The 17,471-nt window shown below is 33.3% G+C and overlaps 1 long non-coding RNA gene and 1 pseudogene across 1 annotated transcript; both read left to right on the top strand.

Moving 5' to 3' along the window:
* The first annotated feature begins 3,816 nt into the window (after positions 1-3,816).
* On the top strand, positions 3,817-6,029 carry LOC126703217 (uncharacterized). The gene is made up of 2 exons (XR_007647973.1): positions 3,817-4,003; positions 4,582-6,029. It is a non-coding gene; the product is annotated as an uncharacterized LOC126703217 (long non-coding RNA).
* Positions 6,030-14,297: 8,268 nt separating this feature from the next.
* On the top strand, positions 14,298-16,356 carry LOC126703397 (cytochrome P450 71A1-like; annotated as a pseudogene).
* The last annotated feature ends 1,115 nt before the right edge of the window (positions 16,357-17,471 follow it).

Here is a 17,471-nt window from a genome sequence, read left to right as displayed (position 1 = left end):
TTTATTCTTTTTAATTAACATGCATGTTATATTTCGTGTTAATGAGATATTATTTATTTTTTGATTCATAAATTTATGTTTTATGTATGTTTTTAAAATTAGAAAAAAATTTAAAATTTGTATATTTTGTAAATAAGATAACTATTGATCTCTAATTCTCTTTAAAATTTTACAAATGTAGAATGTATTAAAAAAAAAATACATAATCAAAGTGTAGATTTATCAAAATATACTTTTAATCAAAAGTTTTATTCAATTATCGTTCTAACTTTTTTACATTAGATATAACCAATTAAACATGTATATAATATGGAATCAATTTGGAGGCTCATAGATTAAAACTCTCTTAAAAAAATTGAAGACGCATAGTCATAGTCATGTTGTATTATTGCAGCTTTTCTGGTAGAGGGTGTGCCCCATGGAGAATGTCATTAGCTCCGCTAGAGCAAAACTGGGTTCTTCTATTAGAATCGTCTTCATTGAACCATCTCTGCTATCAAATACATGCATTGGTATCTTTTCACCACCTTTCAAGCCAAAGATAGATTGTAGAGGGTGAGAAATGATCCAAGACTAAATTAAGGGACCTTGATATCAGTGACGGCTATAGAAATTTTTTCAGGGGGTCGTTAAGAAATTTTAATTAAATAAAATTTAATGCAAAAAAAAAAAAAAAAAAAAAAACTTGAATATATTGAGTCATAAAAAAATGCAAATATATAAAATTTTACAACTTCTACAAGTTTTTATATTTTAAAATTGTTACACGATAGTTTATTATCAGTTTTTATTATCTATTGTCAATATGGCTAGGTAAGACCATTTTATTTTGTAAAGTTTGTATTACATTTATTTATTTTTATGCAGTTATCACTATTTTTATAAAAAATTTTAAAATAAAATGACAAAATGCAACCCAATGACACTATATTATTTATTAACCCACACATCCATATTCATCCATATATAAATATTACACTAAGTGTCTACTTAAGTTATCTTATTTACAAAATATACAAATTAAATTTTTTTTTTCTAATTTTAAAAACATACATAAAACAGAAATTTATGAATCAAAAAATAAATAATTTCTCATTAACACGAAATTTAACACATGTGTTAAAAAGAATAAAAGCATATAATCCAATGAAGAGAATTTAAAATAATAATCTGTATGATTAAATTTAGATCTTGATATTGGTTTTAAAATAGAATTAATCAAGTTAAAAAAATTAACCATTTATATATAACTAATATATAACTCGTGCATATACATGGTACAATTAATAAAAATTACAATTACACATATAGGGATAAGGGCCCAAAATCATATGTTGGGCCTTGGGCCTTGGCCGAGGACCATTAAATAGTAGTGAAGGTGTCAAGCTTAGAGTCCCATAAATAACATGCAGACAGAAAGGTTGGGAAAGGTGGTCTGAGGAGGAGCATCTCCTCGAATAAGCTAAGCACAGATCGAATGCATATCCTATCATTCAAGGTGAGCTTCTAGGGAGTTTCAATGATAGGGACATTCATCATGAACGTACAAGAGGGATAGAAACTTAGAAATATCTAAGGGAAAGTTGCTACTACCGCATTGAATGCTCTACAGCTAACTTTCTAGTTGCATTAATGTGGAAAAGACCTCTAAAACAGTGATGCCTTGGCTACCTCAATTCATGGAAGGCCTGAGGGGGTGTCCGATGGGACAAGCACTCAAGTAGTGGCTTAACTGATCAACAAGTGTAGGGTCAAGATCATAAAAAGGGAACTATATAATGCAAGAGACCCTCCATGGAGAGGGGATCGAGAAATCTGTTAGGTTCCAAAGACTTAGGTATTTATGTATTTAGAACTCTAATGTGTATTGTTGGCAAACCATGATCAAAACAATGTGTTTAAAAGTGTTTTAGTCTTGCTCAAAGTAGTGTATTTTATGTAAAGTTGGAATTGAGCTAATGTAGAAAGAATTATGCATTTCGGACTGGCTCGATCGATCGAAGCTTAGGCTCGATCAATTGAATCTCGGGCAGAATGTTTTTTTCTATAGATTTCCAACTCAGCCCTAGTTGTTTAAAACGTTTTAGGGTTTTCTAATTTGTCCTAAGTATAAAAGGCAAACCCTAGCCACGTTTTAGTGTTGCTCATATTGCGGTTTGTGTAAATCTCTTGTAAGATCTAGAGGAGCTTTCCTTTACACAAACTTAGGGTTTTCAAGGAGAAGATTTTATCTACACCTTGATGATCAACTCGGTTACTGCCATTGAAGTTTAAAGAAAACACAAGCGGGTGTGCTTGTATCTGGTGGTGAATCCAAGAAAGAAGGAGTCCGTGAATTCGGAGCTTGCACGTTTTCGTGTCAGTAAGTTCTACTGGTTGGTAGCAATAAGAAATCGAGCGTGAGGGCTTGTAAGTCTTATTGTATGAACTTCGATTCTTTCAAAATAGTGGATTCAAGTTTACCTTGAAGATAGCTAGGTCAAATCCTCCCCAGGTTTTTACTGGTTTGGTTTCCTAGGTGATCATATCTTGTGTTATTTATCTTTCCGCTGTTTTGCATGATATGATCTTTGTAATTGTGATAACCTAGATTTGTTAAATTCGACTAAGTAACAACTTGGCTAATTACCTAGGTTAAATCAATTGTGTTTTAAGGAGTTTAAAAACTATCAAAATCAAGAGAGAAACACTGAAGCAATCAGGAACCAACTGTGTAATCAAACTTGTAAGAAATATATAAGAACTAACTTCCTCAAACTTTGCTGATGAGGATTTTCTTTGGATTAATTCAATCTACTTCCCTGTTTTTGTCAATTGAGTTCACTTTCTTTGTTGTCCAACTCATTTTAACCTAGTTTTCCAACCCATTCTGTACAAATTCATTGTTTTAGGCTTTTTGGGCCTAGGTCCATCCATCGTCGGGGCTAGGGACTCAAATCTGGTCCTTACAACACACATATATGGATTCATATTTCTCTCTCTCTCTCTCTCTCTCTCTCTCTCTCTCTCTCTCTCTCTCTCTCTCTCTCTCTCTCTTATTTTTTAATTTTAATTTCTTTTGGATATACACATGAATTTACTATTTCTTTTTTTGTTTATTGAGTTTTTGATGATTTATTTATATTAGACCCTTCGTTTTTTACACCTCATTAACTCACTTAGAACAAAAATTAAAAAAAAACAAACAAACAAACAAACAAACTTAAATAGGACACGCGATGCAAAATTAGACAACAATTGAAATCCAATTTAAAACTTAATTGAAATTTCTCTCAACTTTACCTATTAATATAAATATATATATATATATATATATTCAAATTAATTATAACTTAATTACCACAAATTAATGTACACAATATCATAAAACAATAAAATCAAGCCACTCATATGGTTACAAAGTAGAAAATTGATGGAGCAACACCCTAATGAAAAAACCAAATACGATGGAAAACTTCCCCAATAGGCAATCCATAATAATTAAGTGACGTATTTACAATCTAGTGTAAAACCTTTACCTAGATTATAATCTCAATTGATTAACTTACTACAAAAACCCATTACATCTTCAGAATCTTTGAACTCTCTAATTATCTAGATGATTCACTCGCACTTCACGACCAAACTCTCCTTGATTTACTGCAGTGACACATTATGAATTCTGGTTTTGTCGTGTCCCAGCTTTTTGGAAAAAAAAAAAAAAAAAAAAAAAGGAAGTCAGATTTTTTTTGGGACCACACGTGCCTCCCAACTACCCCACCTACCCCACCCATTCCCACCACTCATTTTCACTTATCTTTTACTCTCTTTGACCGACTCCTCACTTCTCTTTCTCTTTTCTTTCTTTTTCTTCTTTTGCATTTTTGGGTAGAACACTCCCTCACACTCACCCACTGAACTCCACTCCAAACCACCATCTCACCATCATTTTTCGACAAAATCACCGGAAAAAAATTCTTGAAACCCATAAGCACCTTCACATCCTTTTTTTTTTTTTTTTGAGGTAAAAATTTCTAATCTTTTTGGTGTGTTTTATACTTTTGTTTGAGGTTATTTTTATCTAAGCTTTAATAATGATATCCATGTGATTTATGAGCATTGGAAGTGATATTTATGTGTTTATATGTATGGGTTTTGTTTTGGTGGAATTATTTAATGAGTGGGCTTATGGTTTGTACCAATGGTGGTGATCTAAGTGGTGAAGATTTGGGGGTTTTGGCTTTTTAATGTGAAATAAATGGTGAATATAATTTTTATTGATTATTTGGAACTAGTCAAAGGTTTAAATTGTTTATTTTGGAGGATATTATGATTTTGGTGTCATGAGTCTCTTGTTGATGTGGTGTAAATATTGTGGGAAGTACTTATAAAATGTTGAGGTTTTGATGTTAGATATAATGCATTGAATGATTCATGAGTATAATGGGAGTCTATGCCTTGTAAAATAATTGGTTGAGAAATTTTGGAAGTGGAAAATATTATTTGTGAGGTTAAATACTAGGCTTGCCTAATTAAGTGCATATTTGGCAATTCCTAAATTGTAGCTAGATACAATTTTAAGATTTATGCTTATTGTGTTAGGTATGCTTGATATTGTTGAGATTCTAGCTAATCTCCTCTAGAGCTTGGAGAATTAGGCTTTTCGCGGGTTGCAAGGTAAGTAGCTTTTTAATGGGATTTTGAAAAATAACCTTGTTATATAAATGTTTTTGGGTTAGACACGCTTTTGGATACTACCTATAGAAATTATATTTTCCTAAAAACTATTGTGTCGTAACCTTAATATATATATATATATATATATATATGATTATATATGGAAATGCATTATATTTGGTATTGCATTTGGGAAAATGCATGAATTATTGATATGGAAAAATGAGCATCTTTTATTTAATCTTTGATAAGAAAATCTTGGATGTTATGGTATATTAGAAAATTTAAAGATGCTTATCTTGCCTTAGTACTTGGGAAATTGATAGAAAACCTGTTTGACAAGAATAAAGTTGAAACCTTACAAACTTTGTAGAAGTGAGATTATTTAAGGTTTTTTTTTTTAAACTACTTGGATATGAACTGTGTTACAAAGTAATGTAACTTGTGAGTTGTTTTAACACCATGCCATGTGTGATTTCCCGGTGATCACCCGATTTGGTTTCTGTAGTCTTTGTGACAATGGAATCAAATCTAGGTCAATGCCCTTTCACTTTGGATGACACGTTCTTCCCTGCTGTCCATGGGGGGAAGAGGTTCCTTGATTGTGTGTAGATGAGGCTGCTGTCCATGGAGCCAAGAGACCACATGCAAGAGAGGTCCTATTTGACGCGCTCTCTCTGCTGCCCATGGGGGGAGAGAAAAACCTTGAGGGTATGGGTGAGGCTGATGTCCATGGAGCCAAAAGTCTGCATACCAGAGAGGACAATATCATGCCAGTTGTGAATGGGTGGATCCCTTGACCGATTTATGTGGTAGTATGGTATATTTATAATAAATTACCATATGTTAGATTTTATGGCTTTGGAAATTATATGGTTAGTGCTCACAGATTATAGTATATACTTTCAAGGTATTTACTTTAAAAAACTTTGTGTTTCATTATTAAATCATTCTTGTCATATTATTATTATTGAAGATGAAACTCGCATTTTCCCCACCCCCATTAATTATGCTACTTACTGGGCGTTAGCTCATCCCACCCTTTAACAGTTTTGTTAGATTTATTAGCTATACATTGGGTATGGAGCTTACTTCTTTGGTGATGATTAGAGTGCTATGTTAAATTTGGAGACTTTTGCTCTAAATGGTTGGTGACTCAATCTTGCTATGTTCAACGAGACCTTAATTAATTCTATTGGAGGTGGGTCGCTTGAGATTTGTTAGCCTTTGGCGTGGTAGGCCTAGATTCAATGTTAAGGTCCTTATTTTTGATAAGACTGTGACTTGTGTAATTTAATAAGAGTTTTGTAATATAATCATGTATTATGTGGAGACACATGATTTTTAGTTATTGTTCGTAAATGTGTTATAGAGTTCTGACTTGTAACGTGGAGATTTTAGTATGGTTGTATATTCTTATCCTTTGGAAAAGAAAGGAATATAAAGATTTTCCTATAGTTTGATTTGCCAAAAAGGAAAATTCTATAGGTACCCTTGAGATGTATTTCTCATGCTTTGGACCCCTTTGGGTTCGGGGCGTGACAGGTTTCAAACTTTAATTTGATGACACCAACTGATAAAGATATTGCTTTTAGAACTTAGATCTCAAGACGGAGGCTAAAATATTTTCTCTATTTAGGGCTCTATTTCCACCTTTCTAGCCATGAAGAAGTCATACATAGTAATCCTTTATATAGAATACTTCAATAGAATTAAAACATGTTAATTTTTTCGATTGCTCTTAAATAATTGAAGGCCAGTCAAAAGACAGTTGAACTTACTTGAGTTATTTCTTGAACAAATGATCTAGGGTTTTGTCTAATGTTATTAGGAGGGGAGAGGGGGACCTAGTCTTATATTATATACAGTAAATATCCACTTGTGGGGGACGAGGATCCAAAACAACTGATAAAATAGGTAAGGGCATTTCTGAGGAGTCAAACCTCGAGAAATATTGGCAAGATGTCCTTAGAAAGTACTCACCTAACTCTTGTAGAGGCTGAATGGCCAAAGTTGACTAGGGCTCCAAGGACACTAACTTAACCTCGAAAAGTCGAGAGTCAGAGTTAAAGGGAGCAGTGCAAACCGAGGGTGGAAAAGGGTAACTTGGCATCAAGCAAGAAAGAGAAGATAAAGGAAGAACAAAGAAGCCATCCCCTCTGCATTAAATGCACTGCAACCACTTAGCTGGCTGCATTAATGGGGAAATGACCTTGAATAGTGCCCACACAGCTCATACCTTAATGTAAAAACCTTCTCACAAGGCCTTGATGGGACAAATATCAAGAAAATCTGATCCTAACCCTCCAAATGTAGAGTCCAAATGCATTTTGGCTAACTACATAAAGCCAAGAAGCACCTGGATTAGGGAGATTTTTTGAAAACTAAAAGAAGAGAGATTATCTAATTGTAACTTCATCCTCGGACTAAACCCAAGGACGAACACTTAGCCATTTCAAGGCTTTTTCTAATTGAATACATTCACATCACACTAGAGACTAATCTGACTATCATTATTTATCTTATAATAGATATTTAAAGGTTGACCTTGCATCCCACCTATAAGCAAAAAGTAGCACGTCAAAACCCCTTAAATCCACTAGTTATACTTTTTGCCCTCCACACCACCCATTATAGATCATACTTAAAACCCAACACTATACCTCACATTAAACTATAGCATACGCAGAATAAAATGTGTACCAAGTGCCAACACTGAATTTGACCACAAGATATTAACAAGCCCTCCTCCAGGTATATTAACTGAGTTATGAATCCAGAAATCCAATTAATAAAAGCTGAATTCCAACAAAAAAAAAAAAAGTTGACCAAAAACGCATTATAAGACAGTACTATCCAACAAACCTGGCACTACTGAAAGTAGTGCGCAAAATAAATGACATTGAAGCACCATCTCTTGTTCAACCCTACCACCAACATAATAATAATACGCATAAAAATATCTGGATAGCATCTCACCAGTGGGAGGCTCTACCCTTTAAATCTTGATCCTGGCTCTCTCATTTTCCTAATAAGACTCGTAGTACTGGCTCATAAGAAATGTCAACTGATCACTACCTTCTGGAAGTTAATGTTTTTAGCTTTCTAGCAAAGTTGATGGCAGCCCTTCGTTCTGTTTGTTTCATTGGAAAACTTTCTATAAAGATAGTTTTTCACATTTTCGAGTGTTTGGTAACATAAAAAAAATTAGTCAACAGAAAACTATCTTCAGTCAACGTAAAACTCTTATAAAAATAAGGCTTATTAATTTTCTATAGGTTGTTTTCTAAAAAAAAAAAAATTTGGAAAACAATCTTTTTCATGCGGTGCATAACTCCTATAAATATTATATTCATTTGATTCAGGAAACAATATTTTCTTTTGCTCATTCAGCCTTTCTCATAATAAACTCTCTCACTTCTTCTTTTCTCTTTGTTTTTTCTCTCTTCTTGCACCCTCACTATCACCTCCTCTAAACTCTTCTCTTCCCACAGATTTCTCTCTATCTGTCTCTATTCTCTTTTTTCTCCCCTCTATAACACTGTTCTTTAATAAGGTTTTTTTTTTTTCCCTCCTCATAGATCGGTCAATAGTTCTATAACAATTTTTAGTATTTATCAAACTATTTGTACAGGATTAGTTTGCCAGTAAACTATCTGGCCTATCTGGCATTTTGAACTATTTAAAATGGAACTTATGGGTATAATGATTATTTTGAATTATGAGAAGTATGGTTAATATATATATATATATATATAATGTACATTATTGTTCCTATACATGAACAAGATGAGTATTTGAGATCATGAAAATTTGACAGCTAATTTTGATTGTATCTGTTGTCAAAATTTTAGTTTGAAAACCAAATTCATTCTTGGTTTTTTTATTATTTATTTATATTGGTTACATTAAATGGGTTTACACAGTACACATATTATACATGTTTTAAATTATACAAGAAATGTTATAAAAATTGTAGATACAAAACACAAAACGTTATCAAGTCCATTTTCAAGATTGTTATCAAACACCATAAAATGAGATAGTTTTTTAGAAAATACTCTTTTGAGAATGAACAATTTTCTAGAAAACTTTAATGCTGAAACAAATAGAGAGCTAATGGCAGTATTGTTTCTCTTGGGTGATTTTCCAACAACTTCTGCAACACTACCTTATGGTAATAATAGTTCTTTAATTTGCTATCATATTTAATATGAGAAGTTCCATATTATAAAATCCTATTATGATTAGAAATTATTCAATACAGTTGGTGTACTGCATTTCATTCACAGATGAGATGTGAACCACATGTGTGGGATTTATAGATTAGCATAATCAGAATGGACCCAGGATTTTAAGCTAGCTAGGGTCGGAGATTTTTTTTTTTGTTGAAATTAGAGCATTCACAGTGGTAGTACTAAAACTTTTAGTTTTTAGCACCTCAAAAAGTTACTTTATTTATGTTATCTTCTCACTTTACAATACACCCAATATCAAATGTTCTATTTTTTTTATCACTTCATTTAAAATAATATAAACAACTCATTAAAATAAAAAAAGAAGAGAGATAATTTAAGTTTTTTTAATTAAAGGAGGAGATATAATTTTATTTTTAGTTTTAGCTTCTCCAATAACACATGATTTTTTGATTCTTTCATGATAAAATAGTTTTTTTTTTTTTTTTTTTTTGCTAAAGTACAATTACTACTGTGAATGTTTTTATTATTTTTATTAAGTTTTTGGATTAGATAGTTGCTATTTGAGTTATGTTAACTAGGTTGATTGGGAAGTGGGGACTTACAGTTTTGGAAAGAGGATATAATAACTATATATATATATATATATATATATAATGGACCCGAGGGGCTGGGTCCCCATGGACCCAACCTGGGTCCGTCCCTGAGTATAATACACTAAGTACACTAAATAACTGTACTTAATTAAATACTTCAACGCACCTTGACGTTGAATTACTGATATTTTATAGTTTATCATGTTTCCTCTTATAAGTCGAAAAGGAACAAAAGCTCTGCCCTCTACCCCTTGCTCGATCTTTGGAGTCTTAAGGAAGAGAAGATAAGCGTTTCCTTTCTATTATTGATGTTGTTTCTTTTTCTTAATTCAAAGTTTACTCAAGGAAAAAGAAAAGAGGTTTATAGTTTTCCTTGTTGCATATCAATTTTCCTATAATAATTTAATTTAGTTTTCTATAATCTATATATCTTTGGCCTGAAAGGTGGTGGAAAGACATTATTGCATGTATCTGACAGTGAAGATGGTTCAATGAAGACGATTCCGATAGAAGAACGCAGCTCTGAAGGTCTGAGCATTAATAGTAAGAGAAGAGTTTCCTTCCGGAGCTTACGAGAATCTCTATCATCACCACCCTCACCCACCTACGCTCATCAAATAAAAACATACGACTATGAACATGATTCCATGTTATCTGGTTATACTCTTATACATTTACAAAATTTCAAGATGATTAGGCAACAATAGTAATTTTATTTACAAAATATATAAAATTTTTTTTTCATTTTAAAATTATACATATAACATGAGTTTATGAATCAAAAAATAAATAATATCTCATCAATACAACATTTGGCATGCGTGTTAAAAAGAACGGAAACATAAAATTTAGTGATGAGAATTTTTAAAATATAAATCCATTAGGTGAAGTTAAGAACCTTGATGTTAATTTTACAGCAGAGTTAAACCATTTTAACAAATTAACCAATTAGTTAATTTAGATTCATCACAGATTAATTACCACATATTAACAAACACCATATATATCATAAAGCAATAAAGCAATAAAATCAAGACATGCAATATGGGGGACAAAGTGGAAAATGGATGAAACAACACCCCAATAAAAAAACTACTATGAGAGAAACCTTTCCCAATAAGCAATCCATAGAATCAAGAGAAGTTTTTACAACCTAGAATAAAACCTGTACCTAGACTCTAGAATTCCAGTAGATTAAATTACTACAGAAACCTTCTACATCTTCAAAAGCTCTAAAATCTTCAATTATTTGGATGCTTCATGGATGACCCACCCGCACTTCATCAATCAACTCCAAGAACCTCTACAGGATTTGAATTACCTTAGCGACAAGCTAAGTTCTGTGGTTTCCAACTTTGATCACACCAACTGATAAAGATCAGCGGATCACAAAAAGGAGGCTACAATATTTCTCTGTTTGGGACTTTGTTTTTGGCTCTCTACCCATGTGGAAGTGGTTCATAGTAGTCCTTGTATAGGAGACTTCAAAAAGGATTAAAAACAATCAAATGGCTTCAATAAAAACAAGTCAACAAAAATGAATTTACGGTTTTTTATCGATCTTCGATAGATTGAAGGTCAGTTGAAGATCAATTGAAAGACAGTCAAATTTACAGACTCTTCTCTTTTGAGTTGTTTCTTGAACAAATGGTCTTTGACCATAAAGAATGAATTACACTCTTATCTGATAATTACATTGTAATGGAATTTGCTAACTCTAAACCTAATTACGATATCTCTTTCCCTTTAGTAATTTTGTGATAAAACCCATATCTATAAAACTCATTTCTTGTAAGCTACATTAGTGTAGCATTTCAATCCACTTTGGTCCACATTGAGGTCACATTACTCTAAAAGAAAAAAAAATCAATGAATCAAAATCCCAAAGGAAAAAACCACTACAAGGGAAACCTTCCTCCAACAAACAATCCACTATAATCAAGAGAAGTTTTTACGATCTAGCATAAAACCTTTATCTAGACTCTACAATCTTAGTAAATTAACATATTACGAAAACCTTCTACAACTTCAAAACCTCTAAGCTATTTGATAATCTAAATGCTTCATGGGTGACTCACTCGCACTTTATGATTGAAACCTCTAAATGACTTTGAGAACCTCTTGAATACTTGATTTACCACAATGAAACACCGGCCTTTGTGGTCTCAGACTTTGATCACTCCAACTGATAATATATTTTTCTTTCTAATCACAACTAATCAAGTTTGAAAAAGCTATCATTTGAGCAATCAAATGGGAAGTTAAGAACATGGTTGAAAGTTGAAACTAGAGGAATGGACCCAAAGGGCCTCAGGCCCCCCTGGCCCAAATGCCCATTTTTTTTTTTTTTAATATTTTATTTTTCAATTCTGTATTTGTGCCCTCTTCTTCCAAAACCTTAGGCCCAGCTCCTCTCCAATCAACCTAACCCAACTAGCAATTATCCAACCTGAAAACTTAACAAAAACAATAAAAGCATTCACAATAGTAATTGTATTTTAACAAAAAAAAATATTTCACCACCAAAGAACCAAAAAAAACCATGTGTTATTGGAGAAGTTAAAGCTAAATTTTTTGTAACTACAGTAAACTGGTATAAATACCTGTTGACTGTAGCGAGTTATTAAAAATAAAATACAATATTTTTTAAGATTATCTCTCTTCCTTCAATTAAAAAACTCAAATTCACTCTCTTCCTTTATTATTTTAATAAGTTGTTTATATTATTTTAAACAAAATGGTAAAAAAGTAGAACATTTGATGTTGTGTGTATTACAAGTGAGATGGTAAAATAGATAAAGTAACTTTTTTAGGTGTTAAAAACTATATTTTTAAGAGCATGTGCATCAATGTTACAATTCCCAATTATAAGAGGAAAAAAAAAAAACAATAATTCAAATGATTATTAAAGTAAGCCCACTTTGATTACTTCACTATATACATTCTTTTTGGAAACAATGTTGTAGAAATGTACCTAAAAGTCTTCTCCTACAACTTCACATTTAAGGTCTGTTTGGTTGGAAGGGTGGAAAAGTGAAAAAGTGGGAGGATAGAAAATGGTGGGAGGCTAGAAAAGTGGGAGGATAGAAAAAATTTTAATTTCCCTCATTTTTGTTTGGTTGAGAGTGAAAAAATTGAGAGATAGAAAAAGTGAGTTTACATAAACTTACTCATATACCCTTGTTAAAATATGATGCACAATTAAAACAAAAAAAAAAAAAGTGACAAGCAACCCAAAAAAGAAGAAGAAGAAGAAGAAGCAATGACCCAAATTATATAAAAATAAATAAAAATCATGTCCAAAAAAAATGTCTAGTTAAAACAAAAGAAAAAAAGGAAAAAAAAGAAACAAAATAAAGCACCACGCCACAGCTCCAAGAAATCACACACACAAAAAAAAAAATAATAATAATAAGAGCATTTATAGCAATGGAGCTAAAAATATAGCAATTTAGCTCCACCAAAAGTTACTTTATTTATTTTACCTACACACATGCTACAGTAGTGAATCTATTTTAGCTTTCAACAAAATAAAATAATATAAATATCACAATAAAATAATATAACTACTACAATAAAATAATATATCTCACTTCCCAAAAAACTTCCACAGCACCAACCACAACCACTTCTACCACCAGCCACAACCATAACCACACCCACAACCACCTCTACCACCACCACCACCAGTCCACAGCAGAAAAAAAAAAAAAAATAAATAAATAACCCAAATCTCCAATCTTTTTTCTCAACCCAAACCAAACAAAATCACCAATTACAAACAAAATAAAAAATCACCAAACACAAACAAGCACAACGTCAACGAGCTGGGTCGGCGAGCTCCCTGGGTTGTAGACCGACGGCTTGATAAGTAAGCGATCGGCGGCGTGAGATGAGATGAGATGAGGTGATCGGCGGCGTGAGGCAATCGGCGACATGAGGATCGGCGGCGGAAGAGAAGTTTGCTTGAGAGAGTTTTGAGAGATGAGATGAGAGAGTGACTGAGAGAGCTGAGAGATGAGAAAGACTTTTTTATTATTTTATTAACCAGCCGATTTTTTTTTTTTTTTTTTTTTTTTTTTTGCTCTTAGCTACAGTGCACATCTATAGATAGATGTGCACTATAGCTGAACATCTAAAATTTTTACTTATGCCTCCACTGCTGCAAAGTGACTTTTGTGTCTGTGGAGCTAAATTTTAGCAATATAGCAATATGCCTCCACTGCTGTGAATGCTCTAAAGGCAAATGTTCAATGATGCAAAATGCTATTAAAGAAGCAGCAATGTAAAGCCAAAGGCTAAAAAAAAAGAAAAGAGCAGCAATGTTAAGCCCATGTGCTTGCACATGGGCATTTTTGTCATTCAGCCATCATATTTCCTCTCCCAAGTTTTCTCTTCATTTTGAGGAGAAAAATTTTTTGTGAGCCCGAGGAGAAAACACCTAAACCCTACCATTTATTTTTCTTCCCACCCAACCAAATACACTCCAAAATTGTTTCTCTTCCCATTTTCTCTCCAAAATTTTCCATTCACCCTATTTTACTTCCAAACATACACACGAATATCAACAGATCTTAATACAAATCAACCAGCTAATATTTATATTTCTCACTTTATTTTATAGTAGTTGTAGGTTGAAAATATTAGGTACATCTTCATTCTTAATTTTTTATAGTAAATATCATATACTATTTTGTACCAAGATCCAAATTTTTTGTCTCCGAACCATAAACAATTCAGATTTCACATGTCATAAGCATTCCAGCCTGGTCATTGACATTTGCTGAAAGCTTCTATGATTTCTAGGCTGAAATTTCGCTAGAATTTTTTTTTTTTTTTTTTTGTCAATTCATATGGGTGTTTTTGTCTAGAGTCTCTCACTGCATACTATTTTGATGAGAAAAGAAGAGCTAAACAAGGAATGGATCCACTAACCTTATTGCATCAATGGTGGCAAGAGCTACATAGAAGCACTTTGTTCAACCCCCTACCTATTCTCTTTGCTTCTTCTCTTTTCCTTACTCTATTTCCTAAAGCACACTAGAGGTGGCAAACTCAACTTACCTCCATCTCCTCCAAAGCTACCTATAATTGGCAACCTTCACCAGATAGGCACACTCCTCCACCGATCTCTTCATGCTGTCTCTGAGAAGTATGGCCCTCTAGTGCTCTTACACTTGGGAAATGCCCCATTTCTTGTAGTTTCATCCTCTGAAATAGCTAGAGAGATCATGAAGACCCATGATACAGTTTTAGCAAATAGGCCCCAGATAAGGGCAGCAAGAGTTCTCTTCCATGGATGCACTGACATTGCATTTTGTCCCTATGGTGAGTATTGGAGACAAGCAAAGAAAATTTGTGTTCTTGAAATTTTAAGCCAAAAAAGGGTGCAAGCCTTTCAGTTTGTGAGGGAAGAAGAAGCTGCGGAAATGGTCAAGAAGATAAGAGATTCATGTATGAATGGAGCAACAATTGATCTTGGTGAGATCTTTGTTAATATCTCAAGCAATATAATTTGCAGAACCGCCCTTGGTCGAAAGTATGAAGGGGAAGATGGTAGCCAGAGTTTTGGAAATTTGTCAAGGAGAGTAATGGAACTTATAGGAGCATTTTGCTTTGAGGATCTTTTTCCATATTTGAAATGGTTGGATGTTCTGACTGGATTTTCTGCAAGATTGAGAACAACTTCCAATACCTTAAATGCAGTCATTGATCAAATAATTGAGGAACATCAGAAGAGTGATGGTGGTGACCAATCTGATAAGAAAGACTTTGTGGATATTCTTTTAAATATTCAGAAGAATGGCATGCTTGACATCAATCTCACTCAAGAAAACATCAAAGCAATCCTACTGGTCTCTCTCTCTCTCCCTCTCCCTCTCCTAAATAGCATGCTAAGAATTTTCATGGACCAGTTTTTTGCATATAATTTATTTGTCTATATTGAAAAGAACTTCAGTTTATAGGTTATTTGATTATTGAAATTTTCTAAAATAGGATAGGCTACAATTTTTATTAATGGGTTAGTTTGATTTTGTATTTTTATTTCCTTTTGTACCTGCCTAATATCTGCAAGATAGTGGATCAAAGTTAGGTAAAAACTAATATTTTTCTTAATCTTACCACATAATATCCACATAATAATGGCTCAACCACTGCACACACATGCCCAAAAGACTAAAACTAAAGCTTTCCATTCTGTACATCTTACAGGACATGTTTATGGGAGGAACTGATACCACTTCAACAACCATGGAATGGGCAATGGCAGAGCTTGTGAAAAATCCTAATGTGATGAAGAAAGCCCAAGAAGAGGTAAGAAGGGTGGTAGGAGAGAAATTAAAGGTAGATGAGACTGATATAGATCAAATGGACTTCTTAAAGTGTGTTATCAAAGAGACTCTGAGGTTACATGCTCCTGTCATGGTTACTAGAGCATCATCTGGGAGCACTAAACTGGAAGGCTATGATATTCCTCCAAGAACAGGGATCTTGATCAATGCATGGGCAATTCAAAGAGATCCCAAATTATGGGATAGACCAGAGGAGTTTCTCCCAGAGAGATTTGCTAACAATTCAATTGATTTCAAAGGCCATCATGAACAATTCATACCCTTTGGCATGGGGCGTAGGGGTTGCCCTGGGATATCATTTGCAATCATAGAAGCTGAATATGTGTTAGCCAATCTCTTGTACTGGTTTGACTGGGAGTTGCCTGATGGTGTTACTGTAAATGATTTGGACATGAGAGAGGTTTATAGGCTAGTCATTCGTAAGAAAATTCCACTTTGTCTTGTACCAGTACTACATTCTCCTTCATAAGGAGTACATGGTCATCTTTCCTCTTTTTTTTTTTTTTTTTTTTTTTTTTTTTTTTTTTTTTTTTTTTTTTTTTTTTTTTTTTTTTTTTTAATCTTTGTCCTATCCATTTCAATAGAATTGTTTGTTTAATATTAGCAAGAACCTTCTCTTTGTAGCAATTAACATGTCATGTGTACGATTTTATTTTCATTTTAACTTTAGTTATTTTATAAAGAAAGTGAAAAGAATACATGCTAAGTTGTGATGAGTGGAGTATATCGTGGAATACAAAAAGTGGTAAAAAAATATTTTTATGTGTCACATAACTACTACAAGGAATATTATGTTGTGAAAAAAAAAAAATCTATTACTACGTCTATGAATAAAAATCCTCTTTATGTTTCACCAATTACAATATATCATGAGTCTAGTTTTTTATTTATTTATTTGAAACTTAGGTTATTTTATAAGGAAAGAAAAAGGGATGTGTAACAAATTATGATTAGTGAAGCATAGTGAAACACTCAATGTGGGAAGAGGATTTGTATTATACACCTACTCTGCTCATGAAAATAACAATTGTATGTCTATGTATATACAGAATAGGCAATGATTTACGTTTTATTTATATAGACTATCACATGTCCCTACTTTTCTTATTCGTGTATGACTTACACTTGGTCTAAGGAAGTGTTTATGCTAACAAGAGCAGGGACGGACCTAGGTAGAGGGCTAAGGGGGCCCAAGCCCCCCCTGGGTCCAAAAAAAAAAATTTTAGCAAGTAAAATTTTCAAAAAAAAGGGCTTGGGCCCCTGAGTTTTTAGCTCGGCCCCCCCGAGCTTTTAGCCCGGCCCCCCTCCAAAAATCATGAACCCTAGCCCATCATTTGGCCAGCCCAGGAGCCCATGACCCATGTAAATCTTTTTTTTTTTTTTTTTTTTTAAAAAAAACTCAGCTCTCACTCTCAACAGTCCAAAACCAAACGGAGAAAGCAAAAAACGAAGGAAACAAAAGAAAAAAAGAAAGGGAAGTGAGAGGCGAGACAGAGAGATAGAGAGGCGAGACAGAGTAGAGATAGAGAGTACTCAGAGAGACGGAGACCCACTCACCCACGCCGTGACACAGCCGCCCCCGCCCACGCTGTGTCGCCGTGACGCTTGCGAGTTGCGAGACCCATCTCATACTTCAACGGCTTTTCGTTCTCGTACTTCAACGGCTCCAC

This window comes from Quercus robur, chromosome 10 (assembly GCF_932294415.1).
Source record: "Quercus robur chromosome 10, dhQueRobu3.1, whole genome shotgun sequence".
In the NCBI taxonomy this organism is placed as follows: Eukaryota; Viridiplantae; Streptophyta; class Magnoliopsida; order Fagales; family Fagaceae; genus Quercus; species Quercus robur.
This window is presented reverse-complemented; position numbering and strand designations above follow the sequence as displayed.